Here is a 22,531-nt window from a genome sequence, read left to right as displayed (position 1 = left end):
ATTGTTTACAGTACCATTACATAGTTGTACATTCATCACCTAAATCAATCCCTGACACCTTCATTAGCACACACACAAAAATAACAAGAATAATAATTAGAGTGAAAAAAAGCAATTGAAGTAAAAAAGAACACTAGGTACCTTTGTCTGTTTGTTTGCTTCCCCTACTTTTCTACACATCGATCCATAAACTAGACAAAGTGGAGTTTGGTCCTTATGGCATTCCCAATCCCACTGTCACCCCTCATAAGCTACATTTTTATACAACTGTCTTCGAGATTCATGGGTTCTGGGTTGTAGTTTAATAGTTTCAGGTATCCACCACCAGCTACCCCAATTCTTTAGAACCTAAAAAAGGTTGTCTAAAGTGTGCGTAAGAGTGCCCACCAGAGTGATCTCTCGGCTTGTTTTGGAATCTCTCTGCCACTGAAGCTTATTTCATTTCCTTTCACATCCCCCTTTTGGTCAAGAAGATGTTCTCCATCCCACGATGCCGGGTCTACATTCCTCCCCGGGAGTCATATTCCACGTTGCCAGGGAGATTCACTTCCCTGGGTGTCTGATCCCACGTAGGGGGGAGGGCAGTGATTTCACCTTTCAAGTTGGCTTAGCCAGAGAGAAAGGGCCACATCTGAGCAACAAAGAGGCATTCAGGAGGAGACTCTTAGGCACAAATACAGGGAGGCCTAGCCTCTCCTTTGCAGCAACCGTCTTCCCAAGGGTAAAACTTATGGTAGAGGGCTCAACCCATCAAACCACCAGTCCCCTATGTCTGTGGTCATGTTAGCAACCATGGAGGTGGGGTAGGCGAATACCCCTGCATTCTCCACAGGCTCCTCAAGGGGGCACTACATCTTTTTTTTTTTTTTTCCTTGTTTGTCTTTTTTCTTTTTTTTTTTTTTTTTTTTTAACTTTCCCTTCTTTTTTCAAATCAACTGTATGAAAAAAAAGTTAAAAAGAAAACAAACATACAATACAAGAACATTTCAAAGAGACCATAGCAAGGGAGTAAGAAAAAGACAACTAACCTAAGATAACTGCTTAACTTCCAACATGTTCCTACTTTACCCCAAGAAAGTTACATACTATAGCAACATTTCAGTGAACTTGTTCCTACTACATCCATCAGAAATTAACAGACCATAGTCATTTCTGGGCATCCCCAGAACGTTAAATAGCTTATCTGTTCTTCTTGGATTATTGTTCCCCCTTCCTTAATTGCTCTCTACTGCTAGTTCCCCTACATTCTACATTATAAACCATTTGTTTTACATTTTTCAAAGTTCACATTAGTGGTAGCATATAATATTTCTCTTTTTGTGCCTGGCTTATTTCGCTCAGCATTATGTCTTCAAGGTTCATCCATGTTGTCATATGTTTCACCAGATCGTTCCTTCTTACTGCCGCGTAGTATTCCATCGTGTGTATATACCACATTTTATTTATCCACTCATCTGTTGAAGGACATTTGGGTTGTTTCCATCTCTTGGCAATTGTGAATAATGCTGCTATGAACATTGGCGTGCAGATATCTGTTCGTGTCACTGCTTTCCGATCTTCCGGGTATATACCGAGAAGTGCAATCGCTGGATCGAATGGTACCTCTATCTCTAGTTTTCTAAGGAACTGCCAGACTGACTTCCAGAGTGGCTGAACCATTATACAGTCCCACCAACAATGAATAAGAGTTCCAATTTCTCCACATCCCCTCCAGCATTTGTAGTTTCCTGTTTGTTTAATGGCAGCCATTCTAACCGGTGTTAGATGGTATCTCATTGTGGTCTTAATTTGCATCTCTCTAATAGCTAGTGAAGCTGAACATTTTTTCATGTGTTTCTTGGCCATTTGTATTTCCTCTTCAGAGAACTGTCTTTTCATATCTTTTGCCCATTTTATAATTGGGCTGTCTGTACTATTGTCATTGAGTTGTAGGATTTCTTTGTATATGCAAGATATCAGTCTTTTGTCAGATACATGGTTTCCAAAAATTTTTTCCCATTGAGTTGGCTGCCTCTTTACCTTTTTGAGAAATTCCTTTGAGGTGCAGAAACTTCTAAGCTTGAGGAGTTCCCATTTATCTATTTTCTCTTTTGTTGCTTGTGCTTTGGGTGTAAAGTCTAGGAAGTGGCCTCCTAATACAAGGTCTTGAAGATGTTTTCCTACATTATCTTCTAGGAGTTTTATGGTACTTTCTTTTATATTGAGATCTTTGGTCCATTTTGAGTTAATTTTTGTGTAGGGGGTGAGGTAGGGGTCCTCTTTCATTCTTTTGGATATGGATATCCAGCTCTCCCAGCCCCATTTGTTGAAAAGACCATTATGGCTCAGTTCGGTGACTTTGGGGGCCTTATCAAAGATCAGTCGGCCATAGATCTGAGGGTCTATCTCTGAATTCTCAATTCGATTCCATTGATCTATATGTCTATCTTTGTGCCAGTACCATGCTGTTTTGGCAACTGTGGCTTTATAATAAGCTTCAAAGTCAGGGAGTGTAAGTCCTCCCACTTCGTTTTTCTTTTTTAGAGTGTCTTTAGCAATTCGAGGCATCTTCCCTTTCCAAATAAATTTGATAACTAGCTTTTCCAAATCTGCAAAGTAGGTTGTTGGAATTTTGATTGGGATTGCATTGAATCTGTAGATGAGTTTGGGTAGAATTGACATCTTAATGACATTTAGCCTTCCTATCCATGAACATGGAATATTTTTCCATCTTTTAAGGTCCCCTTCTATTTCTTTTAGTAGAGTTATGTAGTTTTCTTTGTATAGGTCTTTTACATCTTTGGTTAAGTTTATTCCTAGGTACTTGATTTTTTTAGTTGCTATTGAAAATGGTATCTTTTTCTTGAGTGTCTCTTCAGTTTGTTCATTTCTAGCATATAGAAACATTACTGACTTATGTGCATTAATCTTGTATCCCGCTACTTTGCTAAATTTGTTTATTAGCTCTAGTAGGTGTATCGTTGATTTCTCAGGGTTTTCTAGATATAAGATCATATCATCTGCAAACAATGACAGTTTTACTTCTTCTTTTCCAATTTGGATGCCTTTTATTTCTTTGTCTTGCCGGATTGCCCTGGCTAGCACTTCCAGCACAATGTTGAATAACAGTGGTGACAGCGGGCATCCTTGTCTTGTTCCTGATCTTAGAGGGAAGGCTTTCAGTCTCTCACCACTGAGTACTATGCTGGCTGTGGGTTTTTCATATATGCTCTTTATCATGTTGAGGAAGTTTCCTTCAATTCCTACCTTTTGAAGTGTTTTTATCAAAAAGGGATGTTGGATTTTGTCAAATGCTTTTTCAGCATCTATTGAGATGATCAATTGATTTTTCCCTTTCGAGTTTTTAATGTGTTGTAATACATTGATTGTTTTTCTTATGTTGAACCATCCTTGCATGCCTGGAATGAACCCCACTTGGTCATGGTGTATGATTTTTTTAATGTGTCTTTGGATTCGATTTGCAAGTATTTTGTTGAGGATTTTTGCATCTATATTCATTAGGGAGATTGGCCGGTAGTTTTCCTTTTTTGTAGCATCTTTGCCTGGTTTTGGTATTAGATTGATGTTAGCTTCATAAAATGAGTTAGGTAGTGTTCCATTTTTTTCAATGTTTTGAAAGAGTTTGAGTAAGATTGGTGTCAGTTCTTTCTGGAAAGTTTGGTAGAATTCCCCTGTGAAGCCATCTGGCCCTGGGCATTTATTTGTGGGAAGATTTTTGATGACTGATTGGATCTCTTTGCTTGTGATGGGTTGGTTGAGGTCTTCTATTTCTTCTCTGGTCAGTCTAGGTTGTTCATATGTTTCCAGGAAATTGTCCATTTCTTCTACATTATCCAGTTTGTTGCCATACAGTTGTTCATAATATCCTCTTATAATTTTTTTAATTTCTTCAGGATCTGCAGTTATGTCACCTTTTTCATTCATTATTTTGTTTATATGGGTCTTCTCTCTTTTTGATTTTGTCAGTCTAGCTAGGGGCTTGTCAATCTTGTTGATCTTCTCAAAGAACCAACTTTTGGTGATATTTATCCTTTCTATTGTTTTTTTGTTCTCTATGTCATTTATTTCTGCTTTAATCCTTGTTATTTCTTTTCTTCTACTTGGTTTAGGATTGGTTTGCTGTTCATTTTCTAGCTTCTTCAGTTGATCCATTAGTTCTTTGATTTTGGCTCTTTCTTCCTTTTTAATATATGCATTTAGTGCTATAAATTTCCCCCTCAACACTGCTTTTGCTGCATCCCATAGGTTTTGGTATGTTGTGTTCTCATTTTCATTCGTCTCTATATATTTAGCAATTTCTCTTGCTATTTCTTCTTTAACCCACTGATTGTTTAGGAGTGTGTTGTTTAACCTCCAGGTATTTGTGAATTTTCTAAGTCTCTGATGGTTATTGACTTCTAATTGTATTCCATTGTGGTCAGAGAATGTGGTTTGAATAATTTCAATCTTTTTAAATTTATTGAGGCTTGTTTTATGTCCCAGCATATGATCTATTCTGGAGAAAGTTCCGTGAGCACTAGAAAAGTATGTGTATCCTGTTGATTTGGGATGTAATGTCCTGTAGATGTCTGTTAAATCTAATTCATTTATCAGATTGTTTAGGTTTTCAATTTCCTTATTGGTCTTCTGTCTGGTTGATCTATCTATAGGAGAGAGTGATGTGTTGAAGTCTCCCACAATTATTGTGGAAACATCAATTGCTTCCTTTAGTTTTGCCAATGTTTCTCTCATGTATTTTGTGGCACCTTGATTGGGTGCATAGACATTTACGATTGTTATTTCTTCTTGCTGAATTGCCCCTTTTATTAGTATGTAGTGGCCTTCTTTGTCTCTCAAAACATCCCTGCATTTGAAGTCTATTTTATCTGAGATTAATATTGCTACACCTGCTTTCTTTTGGCTGTAGCTTGCATGAAATATTTTTTTCCATCCTTTCACTTTCAGTTTCTTTGTGTCCCTGTGTCTAAGATGAGTCTCTTGTATGCAACATATTGATGGTTCATTTTTTTTGATCCATTCTGCGAATCTATATCTTTTAATTGGGGAGTTTAATCCATTTACATTCAACGTTAAAACCGTGAAGGCATTTCTTGAATCGGCCATCTTATCCTTTGGATTATGTTTGCCATATTTTTCCCTCTCTCTATTAATATCCTTTATTGTACCCATACCGAATCTCTTTAGTACTGAACCTTTCTCCAAGTCTCTCTGTCCTGTCTTTGTTTCTCTGTCTGTAGGGCTCCCTTTAGTATGTCCAGTAGGGCAGGTCTCTTGTTAGCAAATTCTCTCAGCATTTCTTTGTCTGTGAAAAATTTAAGCTCTCCCTCAAATTTGAAGGAGAGCTTTGCTGGATAAAGTATTCTTGGCTGGAAATTCCTCTCACTCAGAATTTTAAATATATCGTGCCACTGCCTTCTTGCCTCCATGGTGGCTGCTGAGTAGTCACTACTTAGTCTTATGCTGTTTCCTTTGTATGTGGTGAATTGCTTTTCTCTTGCTGCTTTCAGAACTTGCTCCTTCTCTTCTATGTTTGCCAGTGTGATCAGTATATGTCTCGGAGTGGGTTTTTTTGGATTTATTCTATTTGGAGTTCGCTGAGCATTTATGATTTGTGTATTTATGTTGTTTAGAAGATTTGGGAAGTTTTCCCCAACAATTTCTTTGAACACTCTTCCTAGACCTTTACCCTTTTCTTCCCCTTCTGGGACACCAATGAGTCTTATATTCGGACGTTTCATATTATCTATCATATCCCTGAGGTCCATTTCGAGTTTTTCAGTTTTTTTCCCCATTCTTTCTTTTATGCTTTCATTTTCCATTCTGTCATCTTCCAGGTCACTGATTCGTTGTTCAACTTCCTCTAGTCTTGTACTATGAGTGTCCAGAATCTTTTTAATTTGGTCAACAGTTTCTTTAATTTCCATAAGATCATCCATTTTTTTATTTAGTCTTGCAATGTCTTCTTTATGCTCTTCTAGGGTCTTCTTGATTTCCTTCATATCCCGTACTAGGGTCTCATTGTTCATCTTTAGTTCTTTGAGTAGCTGCTCTAGGTGTGTCTCTTCTGGTCTTTTGATTTGGGTGCTTGGGCTTGGGTTATCCATATCGTCTGGTTTTTTCATATGCTTTATAATTTTCTGTTGTTTTTGGCCTCGTGGCATTTGCTGACCTTGATAGGGTTCTTTTAGGGTTTGTAGACCAGTTGAAGTCCTTATCTCTAATTTATCAGATCTACAGCTTCGTGGAGTACACTTTCTCTAACTAACCAGCAGGTGGCGTCCACGAGCCACCTGTTCTCCACAAGCCAGATCTCCCCTGCTTAGCCTTTTTGGTGAGTGGGGGAGTGAGTCTTGTGGGGCCCAATTGGTGTCCCAAGCTTGCGTGTGTAGTTGGTGTTGCCTGCCCTGTATGTGGGGCGTGTTTCTGGGCAGTCGGGAAGGGGGGGTGGCCCTAACAATCAAATCTCCCTGATGATCCTAGAGTTTTAAAGCTACTGCAATAGTCTAATCCTTCAGTTCAGTCCTGCCACAGTTTGTCTCTGCCACTGACCCACAAGTCTTTGGTATTGGCGTATGGCTCCTGAGACTTGCAAGTGGGCCCCTCTTCCAGGCTGTGCACCCCAGGTCCTCTGTTGAGGGATGACTGTGCTATGTCACAGGTGAGTGCCGTCCCCCCAGGGCAGTTCTGGGCTGCTGGGCTGTGTTGGGAGGCTCCCAGTCTGCTCAAATGATGGCTGAATGGGGCTCTGTTAATTCACACTACTCCCCCTTCCCAGCTCTGGGACATTCAGCTGAGGTTGCAGGGAAGGCTAATGTCCACGCCCAGTTTTGTGGTGTGTGCCTGTTATTTGAAGCACTTCCGTCACACTGGGTTGTCTGGGGCAGCTCTGGGCTATGGGGCTGGCGATGGGCAGGAGTGTTTCCTGTCCACCAGGATGGTGGCTGTGAGCGGACACCCCCCTTTTCTTGGGAAGTTGTGTTGTTTAGTGAATTTTCTCAGCCACTGGATTATTGCCTTTTGTCTCAGAGCTCTCTTAGTTCTGCTCTTGACTTGACGTGCCCAAATTTCAATTCTTTGAAGCTTTCTGTATTGAGCTTCTTAGAGTAATTGTTTTAGAAAAAGCAAAAAGGATTTAAAAAAAAAAAAAAAACAAAAAAAAACGGCCCTCCTCAGAGATCTAATGGGTTATTGAAATGCTAATAGACAAAGCAACCAGGGCCATTAAGGAAAAGTGCCCAGGGCAGAGAGATCAGCCTTGCTTCGGGATTTGCATATGCGCCTCAAGGCCTGATCTCCGCCCTTCCCCTTTCTGTGTTCACCAGAACTCCAAAAATCCTCTGCTTTTATTTTGGAGTTTTTCGTGTTGTTTTTTTTCTATGCCTGTCTCCTCTCTGCTGGGCTGGCTGCTCTCAGAGTCTCTGGTGTCTGGCCTCAGTCTATCTATGGTTGGAGTTTGAATCAGTAGAATGAGTTTCCGATAAGAGCAGCCACTGCAATTCTCCCTTCTCCTTCCTGGAGCTGACAGCCCCTCCTCCCCCGGGACTGAGCCTGGCAGGGAGGGGCGCGGGTCCCCTGGCCGCAAAAACTTACAGATTTCGCTGATCTCAGCAGTTCCACGTTTTCATGAGTGTTGTATGAAGTATGCCCAAAGACAGATTGCTCTGTGGTGTCCAGTCCACGCAGTTCCTGGCTTTTTACCTACTTTCCTGGAGGAGTAACTAAAACATACAGCTCACCAGTCTGCCATCACCTTTATCATGTTTTGACTCAAAGTTCTTGATGTCCATGTTTTTCCAAACAGTATTGTCCTCTGTGCCTTGAAGTATTTTGATGATGGCAACATTTCTTAAAAGATTGTTCTACTACTAAAATTACATACACATTTTGTTTCTAAGCCACTATGTCTCAGTTGGCCATGCTGTTGTAACAAATACCACATGATGGGTTGGCTTATACAAAAAGCATTTACTGGCTCATGGTTTTGAGGATAGAAGAAGACCAAAATCAAGATATCATCAAAGCTTGCTTTCTCCTGAAAATCTTCAGTGTTCTGGTACTGGCTGTTGGGAATTCTTGGGGTTTCTTGGCGTGTATTTCTGTCTTCCATCCTCCTGTTTCTTAATAGGGCTTGTAATTTTTTGCTGATACCTGATTGCTAGGTACCTAATTATCTTGATGAGTTAACCCTGAAGGTCAGTTTTGCCCTTTTTTCTATCTTATTTTCAGTTGGCTTTGTGTTAAGGCTCTTCTTTGATCCTTGGTCCACTTATTCTGGATCTTTAGAGTAGCTCATGTGTAACTGTTCAGATTCTATTCTAAGTTCTTCTCCATCTGATTCTCGCCCAGTATAATTTTTTAGATTGCACTTTTTGTGCAATTATTTCACCTCCAGGACAAAGAACCCTTTTCTCTGTTCCTTCCCTGTGAATCATGATCTGTTCTTAGTTTTTCTGCAGAATTTTCACCCCAGATCCTATGTCTTGTTTAAATTCTCTCCCTCACTTAGTGCTCCATTTTCCTTACACTTTTCAGTTCTGGGACCCACCCTGTCTTACAGCAGTTCAGCCCCCCTGCCCCTCCTTTATTTTTATCTGTGAGGCTTTTCTGCCTCCAGTTTCTTCCTACTTAGGCTATCCTGCCCTGGGGAGCCAGATGGGGTCACTCCAGAAAAGTCTGTTTTGTGTTTAGGTGGTCCAGCCAACAGAAACTGGATTGAGTGCATACACCTCTTGGCAACTGTTCTACCAAGGTCTCTCCACCCCCCACCCCCCACCCCGAGGACCCTTTTGTATGCAGTAAGCAGCATGACTCAGCGACTTTGTGTTCTACTCTGGGTCTCTGCGGACTTGGGTCCCTGTGCCTCAATATGCAGGATGTCCTAACTCTCTCCTGAGAGTGGGTCTGTAGTCTGCATCTGTGGCAGGAGGGACCCAGGCTGTGCTGCCTCTGCACAATGTCCAAGCTGCATGGGACTGAGTGAGGGGGAGGGGTCCAGACTGGTGGGTCTGGGATGGAAATTTCCTACCTATTCTTGGAGATGTTTTTCTTCAATTCAGCATTTGTGGAATCATTCTCCAGTCTCTATTATCCTCCAGAGTTCTAAGCAAGTGGTGCGTATCCTTTTATTAGCTGATTCTGAGGGGAGATTTCTCCAGGGGGTGTCTTATGTTGCCATGTTGATGATGCTACTCCGTGGGGAATATCTTATTATGCCAACCTCCTGTTTAAATCTGCAAAGGCTTCCCACGATCCATATAAGAATGTCACAAAATTCCCAATGTTGGCTCTTCCTTGGCTTTACGGCCCCATCTCCATCCCCTCTTCACTCCTCCTGGGCTCAGCATCAGTCAGGACCTCAGGGGTGGGGGTGGGGGCTGCTCTGTCCCAGCTCAGTGCCACGGAATGTGCTCTTCCCTCTGCATAGAAAACTTCTCTTCCTCAAAACGCAGCCTGAGCAACCCCTTGTTTGTGGGGCTCTGCCTCATCCCTCTTCCCACTCCCAGGCATGCCATCTGGGCCTTGCATGTCCTTCTACTGGGGTACATATCATTCTGCAAAGTGACAGTTTCTTTGCCTGTCCAGCTTGACTACCAGCCTTGGTTTCTCAAGGAAGTGACCCTCTCTCGTTCAAGTTTAAACCTTGGTGCCTAAGATAGGGCTTGACCCACACTTGGTTTCAAGAAACATTTGTTGAGTAAAAGCTAAATGAAGGCAAAAGAGGTTATAGGAGACTAGAGAAGGTAGAGGCAGTTCATTTCGGTTAAGAGTGGTTGGGAAATTCTTTACAAGGAAGTTGGATTTGGAGATAAGATGAGAATCAAGAGAGAGGTTGGTTAGAATGGGGCATTCAATTTCTGGTCAAGGTGGCACCAGCACCATGTGCCAACATGTAGTATTGGTAATGTAAAAGAAGGAGAGGAGGAAGGGAGGAGAGAGACGCATTTACAAGCAAGGCGAACATTGCTGAGGATGTTGTGGTGGAAGGCTGGGCACTGGGGCTCACTGGGGTCCGTTCCGGAACAAGCAGAGGCACCAAGGATGACACAATTCAGCCAGCAGCCTCCCGAAGGCTTCACCAATGGAAGCTCTCTGTTTGACACTGGGGTTTGGGCCTGGATTTCTCTTGGTGAAAGACTGGAAAAATCCATACACATTTAGGGGGCTGCTCACCTGCAGTGGGGGGAGGGCAGGTCAGAGACCATTGGACTGATGCAAGGACTGTCCTGACAGGGGGCCCTGGAAACTCAGAGGCTGACAAAAACAAAAACAAAAACAAAAACAAAACCCAAACAGACAAACCAAGATGAGGGAGCATAAAGAGTGGGAGAGATGAAAAACTACTTCCCATTTAAGATGAGCCTGCACATATGCTCAAATTTCAAAGTATATGTAAGAACATTTAAATTTAACTCAAAGAAAAGATCCAATAATTGGTATGTGAATTCCATTGTGAAGAAATGCAAATCATGGAACAATCTGAAAAGGGTTAAGGAGATCAAGAATATGTCAAAAACATGCAGAAATATAGTATTTTGGGCAGAAAATAAAAACTTATTCGTAAAGTCCCCTTGAGGGACTGGGGGGAAATATGGAACTATTAAACTTCCCCACCTGGGGAATTCCTGATATGCTCTCAAGCATTAGGGACTCCCAATTTAATAAGCCAAGCCCTCTATCTTGAGGCTTGTCCTTATGAAACTTATTTCTGCAATGGCAAAGCTAGGCTTGTCTGTAACTATGCCTAAGAGTCACCCCCAGAGAGCCTCTTTTGTTGCTTAGATGTGGCCTTTCTCTCTAAGCCAACTCTGCAAATAAACTCACCACCCTCCCCGCTATGTGGGGTATGACTCCCAGGGATGAGCCTGGCCCTGGCATCATGGGATTGAGAATGCCTTCTTAACCAAAAGTGGGAAAAGAAATGGAACAAAATAAAGTTTTAGTGGCTAAGAGATTTCAAATAGAGTCAAGGGGTCATTCTGGAGGTTACTCTTAGGCAAGCCTTAGCCAGATATTGCAAAGTACCACAGTATGCCAAGCCCCAACCAACAGTATTCCTGAAAACCCTTAAGAATAGCCTGGGCTCTATCTAAGTCTCTATAAAAGTTTTTCTTAATAGGTTTAGTTTTTCAGCAACTTAAGGCCTCCAGGTTGATCCCATGTCAGATAAGCCCTGAAACCCAGAGGTACCAGTCTCTCCAAGAACATCAACCAGTTTCATTCCTCTATCGCACAATGTCAACACCCCTTTCCAGCACAAAGAAGTTAAAATGGTCATTGCCCAAATATCCCTAAAGACTGAGAGAATGATCAAATGAGAGGGAGGAGGTGTAACTGAGAAATTAGGATTTAACAAATGACTGTGACTACTGACATTATATAGATATTTCTTTTTAGTGTCTAGTGTTTTAGAATAGCCAGAAGGAAATACTTGAAGTTGTTGAACTTTAATGCAGTAGTCCTGATCTTTGATAATTTTATAGCTATATAACAAAGATAAAAATTTAAAAAGTCAGCTGCCTGTGTTTGTATGAATCTACTTCTTGATGTTTTGTTCTGTTTTACTGATCTATATATCTATCTCTGACAATACTACACTGTCTTAGTTAACCTACCTCTATTGAAAGTCTTAAAATTGGATGGAGTGCAATACTAGGGGTCCATAAATGGGGAGTGGGTAAGGGGTATGGGATGTTTGGGGTTTACTTGTTTATTTTTATTTCTTTCTGGAGTAATGCAAATGTTCTGAAAATGATCATGGTGATGAATGCACAGCTATGTGATGATTATGTGAACCACTGATTGTATACTTTGGATGGATTGTATAGTGTATGAATATATCTCAATAAAATTACATTAAAAACATGTAGATATAAAGATCAGATAAGTGTAATAGATCCTGGAAATAGTGGAAGTGAAAACTCTAACTATAAACTAGGATACCCACTAGATTGGACATGTTTTGAAGAGAGAATTAGTGAATTGGAAGCTAGTGCTGAGGAATTCACACAGATCAAGTGCCGGGAGATAAAGATAGTAGCTGTTTAGAAAAGCTGTTGAGGAGTGGATAAGCACGTGCTTGGACTCTGACTGTGTCATCCCCAACCTTAGTGCTGAGAGACACACTTGCTATAATATTGCCTCCTCCAATTGTTGCAGATACTTAATTTCAGGAACATTCAAACACAAGTGTCTGGAATGCAATTGAACAGGCCAGGGCTTGGGACACAGCCCCTGAAAAAGGGTGCTAATTTCAGTTGTGAGAGTGGTTATGATTGCAAAGGGAGGCAGTATAGAAAGAGAAGGGCAGAAGAGGATATTGAGCCTTTGGGGAATGTCCACATTTAAGGGGAGGTATATTCTACAGAATAATATGTAACATTGGCACAGAATCCAGGTGGCACAGAAATTCAGGATAGGATTTTAGAAGGTGGGAAGGCTTCATGGATGAGGTGGGAGCTGGCAGGTTTGGGCTGTAAGGGAGACATGAGGATGGCATGGGGAAGAGATTGTAAGCTTGTGTCCCACCCCTGGCCCACATAAGGATGCCTGCACCCATGTTTGTGATGGTAAGATGGGGAAAGACTCCAGGTAAGGGGGAAAGCAGATGAGGGAGGATAGGACGAGGGTTGGGGAGTTGTTGGATGAGGTGCCGTGGCTTCTGGATGTCATTCTTTGTTCAATCATTTAAATCTCTTTCTGCCACTCACTCTTTTTGAAGTTGTGACAACATCTGAACACAGAATATTACTGCAAATAATAAAAGAACACCCATATGCCCACCCTTCAGAAATAATGTAACATTGTTGTCATATTTGCTTCAGATACATATTTGCTTATGGATAGAATTCTACCTTCCCAAGTCTTATCCCAGCCTTCTCCCCAGAAGAAAAAGAGGTCTATCAAGTATAACAGGAGGATATTAGATTTCCAATGGGATGGATTTGTGGATTTGTTTATTTCTCCCTTTAATTCTGTCAATTTTTTTTTTCCTCATGTGTTTTGAAACTTTGATATTGGGTGCATGCACATTTAGGATTGTTCTGTCTTTTTAATGAATTGATCCTTTTATCATTATGAAATGTCTCCCTTTAACTTTGGTAATACTTTGTTTTGAAGTCTACTTTCATATTAATATTGTCACTCCAGCTTTCTTATGTTTTCTGCTTGCATGACACATCTTTTTATATCTGCTTTCAACTTGTCCCTCTCTATTTTAATACTTTTTCTGTGTATGTATGGGTTTACTAACATATTAGCATGTATGTGTACGTATGCATTATTTAGTGGGCATTTCAACATACAGAATTGTCATCATATTGTACGCTTCCTGCTGGTTCTCTTTCTCCACCTCCCCTTCCTCTCCCACCCTCCTGTACCTTATTATACAAAGATGTCTGGGGCATCAATCAAAGGGACAAATACAAATATTTCTCATTTAATGTCCACGCCCTTAGGAATTGTCAAAGATTGTGCTTACCCTGAAGAGAGTCCCCAAGATCCAAGCCAAGAGTGTGTCTAGAGTGCCTGGTTGCAGGATTCCAGGTTTGCTCCTGCCACCCACTCTCTGTTGTAGAGCTGAATTCAGAAATGAGAGGGTTATTATGGGATGCACATTGACATGCTTATTTGGATTGCAAGGGAAATTCAGACTTCTTTTTAACAGAAAGTAAGGCTGATTTGCTGATTAGTTTGATGTGGAAAACTGGCTTTGTCAATGAGGTTCATTGACAGTACTTTCTTTTTTCAGGAATCCAATGAGCTGAATCTTTATCTCCAAGGTTTTGAAGAAAATAAAGTTTAAAGCATATGATAAGATAAGGAATATTTTATCAAAATACTGTTTAGATAAAGCCATATTGAAATTAAAAATATTTCAATTTCCCCAGCCCTTTCCTGGTACATCAGTTTAGACACGTGCCTTTTGGCAAGAGATGAACAGCGTACTGAAAGCTATTTGATAGGCTTTGGTTCAGCCGACTTTGGTTTGCTTCCAGAAACCAAGAAAGTGAATAACTCTAATAATGGCAACAAAGCCTTGAGCCTGTCAGGGGTTTCCAAGTCTTTGCACTCCTCAAAATTGAAAGAAGACCTACTAGATTGGCAAGTAATAGATCATTAAAATTAAAATTAATTTTTGATGATAGTTCACTATATGATTTTTGCCAAGAGAAAAATAACTTGGAAAAAGTAAAAAGGTTTAGTGGCTCTGCTATAACAAAACCAACTACTTATTTATGGGAACAAAACCAAGTACTTATTTTGGGGAACAAGATTTTCAGTGCTTACATTGTATGAAAAACAAAATTTAAAAACAGGAAAACATTCGCTGCTGAACCCTACTCATTCTAGCAATAAGTAACATTATTCCATGGGTTAACTAAGTGGAGGAGGGGGAAGCCTTCTCCATCACAATAAGAGCTGCATTTCCCTCCAAAGTTACTTTCTTTAATATAAAACTTCTTATTTTAAGATAATTGCAGATTCACATGCAATTGTAAGAAATAATACAGAGATTCTGTGTCCCCTTCACCCGGTTTTCCCCAATGGTAACATCTTGTATAATTGTAGAACAATATCACCAGGGGTTAATTTTTTATGTTTAATAATTCTTTTTCAAGGTATGTAATATATTTATATTATTTTGAACAATTGTCTACTACTAATAGTTGTAATGATGACTTCATCTAAAGAAATACTTTTAATACTTAGAGATTTATGGTTATGGAAAATTGCTATTTCAATCTATATGCTTCTTTTGAAGAAAAAGAAGCATGATATATTGATCAATAAAAGAAATCTTCAGGCATAAGATTACATTAGGATAAACTTCTATGGAGGAAATGAAAAAGAATTCATAGGTTCGAGGGGAAAAATGAAAGATGAAAACATTTCAACAGTTAAAGAAGAACTTGTATTCTTAAAAATGGATGATAATGGAAATAAAATTGACATGCTATTTATATTCTATTAGAAACCATTAAAAAGAGTGCTGTAAAGGCTTTATTTTAAAATGTTGCTATTTACAACCTATTGGAGATTATATCTTTTACAACTATTTAAACTTAACAAAAAATCTTTAACATCACGTTAAAAATGAGTGAAGGAATGTGGAGGGAAATGGAGAGTGACTGCTAATGGATATGGGGTTTCTTCTGGGGGTGATAAAAAATGTTTTAAACTTAGATTGTGATGATGGTTGTTCAACACCATGAATATAAAAAAAATCACTGAACTGTACATTTTAAATGGGTGAATTGTATGATATGTGCATTATATTTTAATAAAGCTGTTATATAGGTTAAAAAATGAGTGGAGTTCATAATTTTTCATACTTCATGAGTGTGAGTTACAAGAAGAGTAAGGTTTGATGGCAACCTTTAGGCTGTTTCCAGTTTTTGCCATAATAATCAATGTTGCAGTGAACATCCTCTTACATATTCCTAGAATCCATGTACAAGATTTTCTCCAGGGTATCAACCAGGAAGAGGAATTCTCAACTTGAAGGCTATGCTCTGTGTCCCGGAGCTATTGGCAAATATCTCTTTACACCGGTGGTACCAGCTTACAATCACACCATCAGCAGAGGCGTTTCCATTTACTGTCAGTCTTTTCAATTCTGCCGTTCCGATGGGTGTGAACCGCTAACTCCTCATTTTAACTGGCAGTGCCCTTTGTCTGGTGGAAGTTGAGCCTCTTGTCCCGTGCTGCTGCCCATTTGGCTTTCCTCTCTGTGGAATGCCTGTTTTATCCCTTGCCCACTGGGCTCTCTGACAATATTCAGGTAACTTCACCTTTCAGAACTCACATCACTTAAAGCACACATTTTTTGGTGCTTAGAGAATCTGATTTATTCCTCATCAATTGTGAGCAACTTATTTTAACTGGGGCTTGAATTTGCAGTCACGCTCTGGCAAAAAAAAAAAAAAAAAAAAAAAAATCACCAGACAAAATAAATGGCACAAAATGCTTCTTTATTTCTTCCTTGCCCCTCCCCTTTTTATTGTAAGACAATTCGTCGTCATGAAAAGGTTTACCCAAAATAGAAACCTAAAAAAGTCAGTGGAAATTTTTTTTTTTTTTTTTTTTTTTTTTAACACAGACGGTTAATTCTTCATTTGGGGCCGTGGCCAAGGAGATCCATGAAGTAACTTCAACTCAACCATAAAGCTGCTCACTCCCACCTTTTACAGGCTGTGACCTAGCTGGTGGGAAGCCCCCATGTAACTTTCCGATAGGATCTGAGCAGTTCACCCTACGGTTACCTGCGGGCTGAGAGGAGGTGATTGTTTCCACTAGCTAACCGCAGAGCCCGAGGGTGGGGCGGGCGCGCCCACTCCTCTGTCGCCCACTGACCCATTTAGAGGGGTCTCCTCTTCTGGGGAAGAAGGAGGAGAGGTGTGGACCCGGAGACAGGAAAGCAGAGAAGGCTGAGATTGGGAAGGGAAGTTAAGACACAGGAGAAGCGGAGAGCTCGTCCCTCCCTTCCGCTCCTTCTGGTTCTCCAGCTCCTCCTCCGCCCTCTCTTTTCGTGGGGTCGGGGTGAAAAGGGCTGGGACGATTTCTCAGAATGGTTGTCAACTTCCCATTTTAGCTGCTTCCTCCACGCTGAGGCAAAAAAACCCTTTGGGAATAGAGGCAGAGCCACCAACTAGCATGTCCCCTGCGCCCCAGGCTCAGCTTCCTCTTTGGAGGGTGGGCGGTGGTCTATCCGTGGCCCCCGAGCGGGCCCGCAGCGCACAGGGGGCTCCCGGAGGCTGGGTGGGGTGGGGTTTGCAGGTGGCGTCCTGCTCGATCACCTACACCTGCCCCGGACCCCGTTCCTGTGCTGCAGGGTCCCGCACGGAGGGGCACCCCGGCAAGTGGGGACAGACAAGGGGACGTGTGATGCCTCGACGCGGGGGCGGGGGGCAGGATGTGGCGGGTGCAGCTGCGGACGGGTGCGCGGGAGGGGCTGGGAGGCAGGGGCGGTGGGAGCGGGGGGTAGGGGGCAGGGTGGAGCAGCGGCTATTGCAGGCTGAAGGCGCGATGGGGACGAAGGCAGCATGGCCAGAAACGGCGCGTGCTTAGGGGAGCGCGCCCCCAGCGTGAGGCCCATCGAGGCAGGGGCGCTGCTGCTGGGAGGCGGTGGGGGCGTTCGCGGCCCCCTGCATGATGGCCGGGCCAAGGCGCGAGGACCCCCTTCCCTTCCCGCACAGTCTAAAAGGTCCGCGCGGGTTGATCCGGAGCCGGACCTCCCCGCCCCACTCCCAGGCCCGGGCGCGCCCCGCCGCGCCCCGGGGCGCCCTGGAGAGAAAGACGCCGGCTGGACCCCTCCGGCTGGCGGCGCTGCTGCTCCAGGGTTGGTTGGGTCTGGCCGGGAGCGGAGGGAGCGGGATTCAGTCCGCAGAAGGGAAGCAGGTGCCCGTCCCCACCCCCAACCCCCTCCAGCAACCCGGTGCCCACCCCTGCCTCTTGGCCCCGGCCCCCAAAGCCGCGCCAGCCACTTCCTGCACCCCAGCCTGGGGCTTGCGCCTCGCCTTTCTCAGGATCCCCTCCTCACCCCCAAGAGCCCCCTAGACACCCACTTCTCTTCGGTGGCCAAGGTCTCCAGGGGAGGAAGGGAGGCCGGGGAGGGGGGCGGGATTTGCATTTTGACATGGTACAAACGGCCCAAAGTGGAATTTCTTCTTTTTAATATAATTTTTTTTTTTAATTACAGAAGTGTCGGCTTATAGAAAAATCATGCAGAGAGAGCAGTTCCCATATACTCCCTTTCCCACCCACCCCTTTTGTTACAGTGGATGAAAGAATATTATTATAATTGTGCTGTTAATTATAGTCCTGGTTACATCTGTGTTGTAGTCCTATGGTTGCCTGTTTTTTAAATTTTTATTTTTATTCTAGTAACAGCTATAGACCCTAAAATTTCCCTTTTAACCAAGAAAAAAAAAAAAAAAAAAAAAAAAAAAATAAAAAGAAAAAGAAAAAGAAAGTCGCCCACAGTGCCAACACGGAATTATAACAACTCAACATTTTGGTGTATTTATTTTGTGTTATTTATTTTTTGTTCTAATCCTATACTTAGGTCCTGTAATTCAGTGCTGTTAATTACGTTACTAAAACTTTTCTATCACCCCAAACAGAAATTCTGTACCAATTACTCCCCATTCCCTATCCCAGAAACTAGAAAAAAGATGGAATTTCTGGCCCAAAATAGGATGGGGAGATGTTCTGGGGAGAACCCCAACTTCCCCACCCACACCAATTAGTCCTGAGCCATCCTGTGCAATGCACGTGTCGGTAGAAATAGTCAAACCTTCCATGTTGGAGAGGAGCCCCCAAATTCGAGAACCTCTCTTCTCTGGGCCAGGCTGGGAGCTCTCCCAAACCTCTTTTACTCGCTTGTCAAAAAAAAGCCCAGGGAGGGGACAGCCCTGCGCTCACGCATTCGGACCTGCAGCTGCTGTCGGGGCCCTGGGCCCGGGACCAGGAGGAGGTGAGCTCGGGGCAGCTGGGACCGTCTGCGGGAGGGAGGAGATGAGCGCGGGGCTCGGGCCGGGGGTGGGGAGAAAGGCGGGGAGGACCCGGGAGCACCGCTTTCCTACTCCTTGGTTCAGACTGATCAGGCGCCCCTCAGAACCAGAGACCCGGGTCAAAACGCACCGAGGCGCAGCCTTTCTTCTCTGGGAGATGGTTTCACAGGAGCCCTGAGCCGGTGTGACTTAGCACTGCTTGAATTTGCTCTATGACCTTAGCAAATCTCTAAAAATCCCTCTCTGCCTCGGATTATACTCTTTTCTTTCTCTCTCTTTCTCTCCCTTTCCTTCCTTCCTTCCTCCCTCCCTCCCTTCCTTCCTTCTCTCTCTCTTTCTTTTTTTCCATTACTTTTTAACCTAGAAAAAATTTCCCTTCATCTTGGTAAAAACATTTTGGAAAATGTAAAGGAAAAAAAAAAAAAAGAAAAGAAAAAAGTCACCCACAGTGCCAACACAGAATTATAACAACTCAACATTTTGGTGTATTTATTTTGTGTTATTTATTTTTTGTTCTAATCCTATACTTAGGTCCTTTTTATTTTTTCCCTCATCATGTATTCTATTCATGTTTCAAGCCTGCTTTTTAAAATTCTTCTACGTATTTCTCGTATTATAACATAGTCTTCATGAATCTCACCTGAAATCTGCATAATATTCCACTAATATTTTGACCAATTCATCACCAATTGGTGGTATGTGGAGGCTGGGCCTACTTTTTCATTCTGCTACAGTGATTTCTAAATGGTACGTAATTTCAGTGTTTATTTCTTAGTTACCCTAAGAATTCTTAAAAGGTGCTTATAATTTCTCAAGTGGATAGATTTCTTTTTCCTCCCTTTGTTTAAAATTTTATTGTCTTGGCGTCTGAGGATGTGGCCTTGTATTTACGCTTTGTGGAATTTATTGAGCATTTCTTCATGGTTGCTTTTGCAAATACTTTAGACATAGTTTGATTAGGCACAAAATTCTATACATTATATCATAAATCTTAGTAAAATATGTTACACAGATCTTCGGTTAGTAAAATGTTACCCATGTGTTATTCTGTATTATTGTCAATTTGTTAATTTCTGAAAGAGATGGATAAGTTTCCGAATATGCTTGTGGTTGTCATTACTTTCTCTTTGTATTTCTAACACTTTGTGCATTGCATACATATTTTTCCTCTAAACTTTTATTTTGAAATAATTTTGAACTTAAGGGACAGTTGCAAAATACTACAAAACTCATACAGAGAACTCTAGCATACCGTCCCTGACAGGTACCCAGATGCACCACTTTTAAGATTTTGCCACATTTGCCATACCATTCTATCAATCTATTATCTGTCTATCTATCTATCATCATTCTCTCTCCCTCTCTCTCTCCTATCAATTTTCTAAAACATTCGAGAGTAGAGTATGTACAATGGTGCTCCGTGAACACAGAATACTTTCATGAACATTTCCCAAGAACAAGGACATTCACTTATGTAACTGCCATAAGGGCAGTTATCAAGCTCAAGAACTTTAACACTGATATGTGTTTTATGTATTTTTAAGTGGTACTATGAAGTGTAAAAGCCTTACACTTTTACCTAATAAATGAATGAATAGTAAATAATAAATGATTAAACGTGTTGGCATACGTATCTTGTTATGCATTTCAATTATTTTCTTGGCCTGGATTTTTAGAAGGAAATGGCTGTTAAAGGACTTAGAAAATGTGCATCATTGGCTGGAGCAAGAGAGAGTTTGTTTTGCTGGAACTTGGTCAGCAAGATATTAAAATGGTCTGTTCTTGTCCTTCTGTTTCCTAGCTTTTAACTTGAGGAGGTTAATCTCTTTCAGTCCTTAGATTCTAGAAATTATCTTTCTGTTTATTGTACTGCAAAATGCCTTTCTGCAAAAGAAAAAACCCGGCCCGTCAAACCAGATGCCTCCTATTCACCCTGAGTGACTTCCCCCTCGCCCCCTGGAACCGACAGACCTTTCAGTGTGGCACACGGAGAAGATATGGGTCCTAGGGGCCTAAAGCTTATACAATCTGGAAACTTCTTTAGCTTTTTTTCTTTGGAGTGGTGAGATTTTAGGGTAATTTGGCTAAAACATGAGGAAAAGTGATGCCCTGTGAGATTTCATAATTTCCTTAGGATTCGTAGATTCCTGTTTCAGCGTCCCTCAGAGAAAGGGAGTGGGGGTGGTGGGAGGGAAGGAGAAGGTGTGGGGAGCTGGGACCCCGGGAGAGAAGAAGCAAAGCCTAGCCTGCCAAACGTAAGTGGCCCTATCTGTTCCTAGTATTCTGTTACACGCTAGAGACACAGGGAACCAAGACGCACCCAAGTGTTTGCCAATCTCAATATCTGCCTTTCCCTATTCTCTGGGACTTCGGGAAATTTATTGCAGGTGGATTCCCCTGTGGTTCGCAAGGATGGGGCCGTGGCCCTGCAAGTAGAGCTCGAGCCTAGCTTTCGGGACACGAGAGGTGGGTTGCAGGGAAGGTTTGGGGTGGGGTGATCATTGGAAGATGGCCGATGAGGGAGGGAATCTGGTGAAAGTGTGAAAGATCTCCTCCCACAGGCCTGTAATTCTTGCTCTTGTTTCTCAGGGACACAGGGGCCCAGCATCTTGGATGAGGTCCAGTCACCTCTGTTATTCCCAGTTAGCTATCAGGAGGCAGAAATTACTGAAATTTCTTCCCCTGGAGGCCCTCCAAAGACAAAAGACATTGGTGTATGCAACAATCTGTTGGTTACTTGCTGTGGTAGTTTGGAGGCTGTATGTACCCAGAAACGATCACGTTCTTTGAATCCATTCCTGTGGGTGCAGACCTGTTGTGGGTGGGAACTTCTGATTAGGGTGTTTCAGATGCGGCCTGCTTCAGGGTAGTTTTTAATCCTCTTACTAGAGTCCTTACTGGAGGATAAAAGACAGAAAAAGCCCAGAGAAGTTTAGAGAAAAACCCTGGAGAAGCTAAGAGAGGACTCACGGAAAATGGGGATGAAGCCACAGATGGAGCAGACAGAAGCTGACGCAACGAGACCTGAGACCCAGGAGAGAAGGATGAGCAGGCAGCACCATGTGCCTTGCTATCTGACAGAGGAGCCCAAGCTTACCGGTAACCGGTCTTCAGAGAAGGTATCTTCTTCTTGATGCCTTAATTGGGACATTTCCACAGCCTTAGAACTGTAAATTTGTAAGCTGATAAATCCCTACTGTAAAAGCCAACCCATTTCTGGTATATTGCATTTCGTCAGCTTTAGCAAACCGAAACACTTGCTAAGGAATGACTGATGATTTTTCTCTGTGACTCTTAACAGTTGGCCTGTCAATGTGTCAACTTAGACACAGAAAGAGCTAAGATTATCACATCCAAATGGCCTAGGGTTACGGCAGGATCCAACGACATTTGACTTTGGACCTTCAAGCCAGAAAACTCTGTTTCTGTTTCTTACGAATTCTCTTCAGAAAGAAGAAGCCACATGCAGAGAATCATTTTTGCAATTATGCCCCAAAGGAGAGCAAGTTAACCTCATTTGGGGAAGTGGGGTGAGGGTTTTACCCTTTCTTCTTGAGTATCATCCTAGATTTTATTGCCGTGGTTAATCAAGTTGACTTTCGGTAGCAAGTGATCCGCAGATTAATTTCCTGCCATTTGGAATCAAGGATGAATGGGTTTATAGCTACAAGAGATGTTGGAGACAATCTATGCTTTTTAAAATTTCCCTCAGCAGAGCTGGGAGGTAGGTTTGACATTACCCTCTCGTGTTCGACAAGCCAATATGTCCCAAACATCACTGAGTTTTTTCTGATGGAACACCCCCTCCAAAGTACATTATTCTGGACATGAAGACTCAACTTCACGAAGATGTCAATTTTCCCTAATTAAACTACCAATTCAGGGCACTCAAAATGTCAACAAGATTTTCTTGACAGGCTAATGATAAAATTCATATGGAAGTTGAAAATATAAAAAATAGCCAAGATAATTTTGCGGAAGGGTAAGGGGGGTACCCATTTTGCCAAAAATCATGATTC

At 42.1% G+C, this 22,531-nt stretch overlaps 1 long non-coding RNA gene across 1 annotated transcript; it reads left to right on the top strand.

Annotated features, from left to right (window-relative positions):
- The first annotated feature begins 17,968 nt into the window (after positions 1-17,968).
- Positions 17,969-21,494, top strand: LOC119512623. Its single transcript, XR_005212419.1, has 3 exons — positions 17,969-18,475; positions 20,900-20,978; positions 21,102-21,494. It is a non-coding gene; the product is annotated as an uncharacterized LOC119512623 (long non-coding RNA).
- Positions 21,495-22,531: the final 1,037 nt, after the last annotated feature.

Source organism: Choloepus didactylus, chromosome 17 (assembly GCF_015220235.1).
Source record: "Choloepus didactylus isolate mChoDid1 chromosome 17, mChoDid1.pri, whole genome shotgun sequence".
Classification (NCBI taxonomy): domain Eukaryota; kingdom Metazoa; phylum Chordata; class Mammalia; order Pilosa; family Megalonychidae; genus Choloepus; species Choloepus didactylus.
Note: the sequence above shows the minus strand (reverse complement) of the source record. Positions and strands in the feature narration are given on the sequence as shown.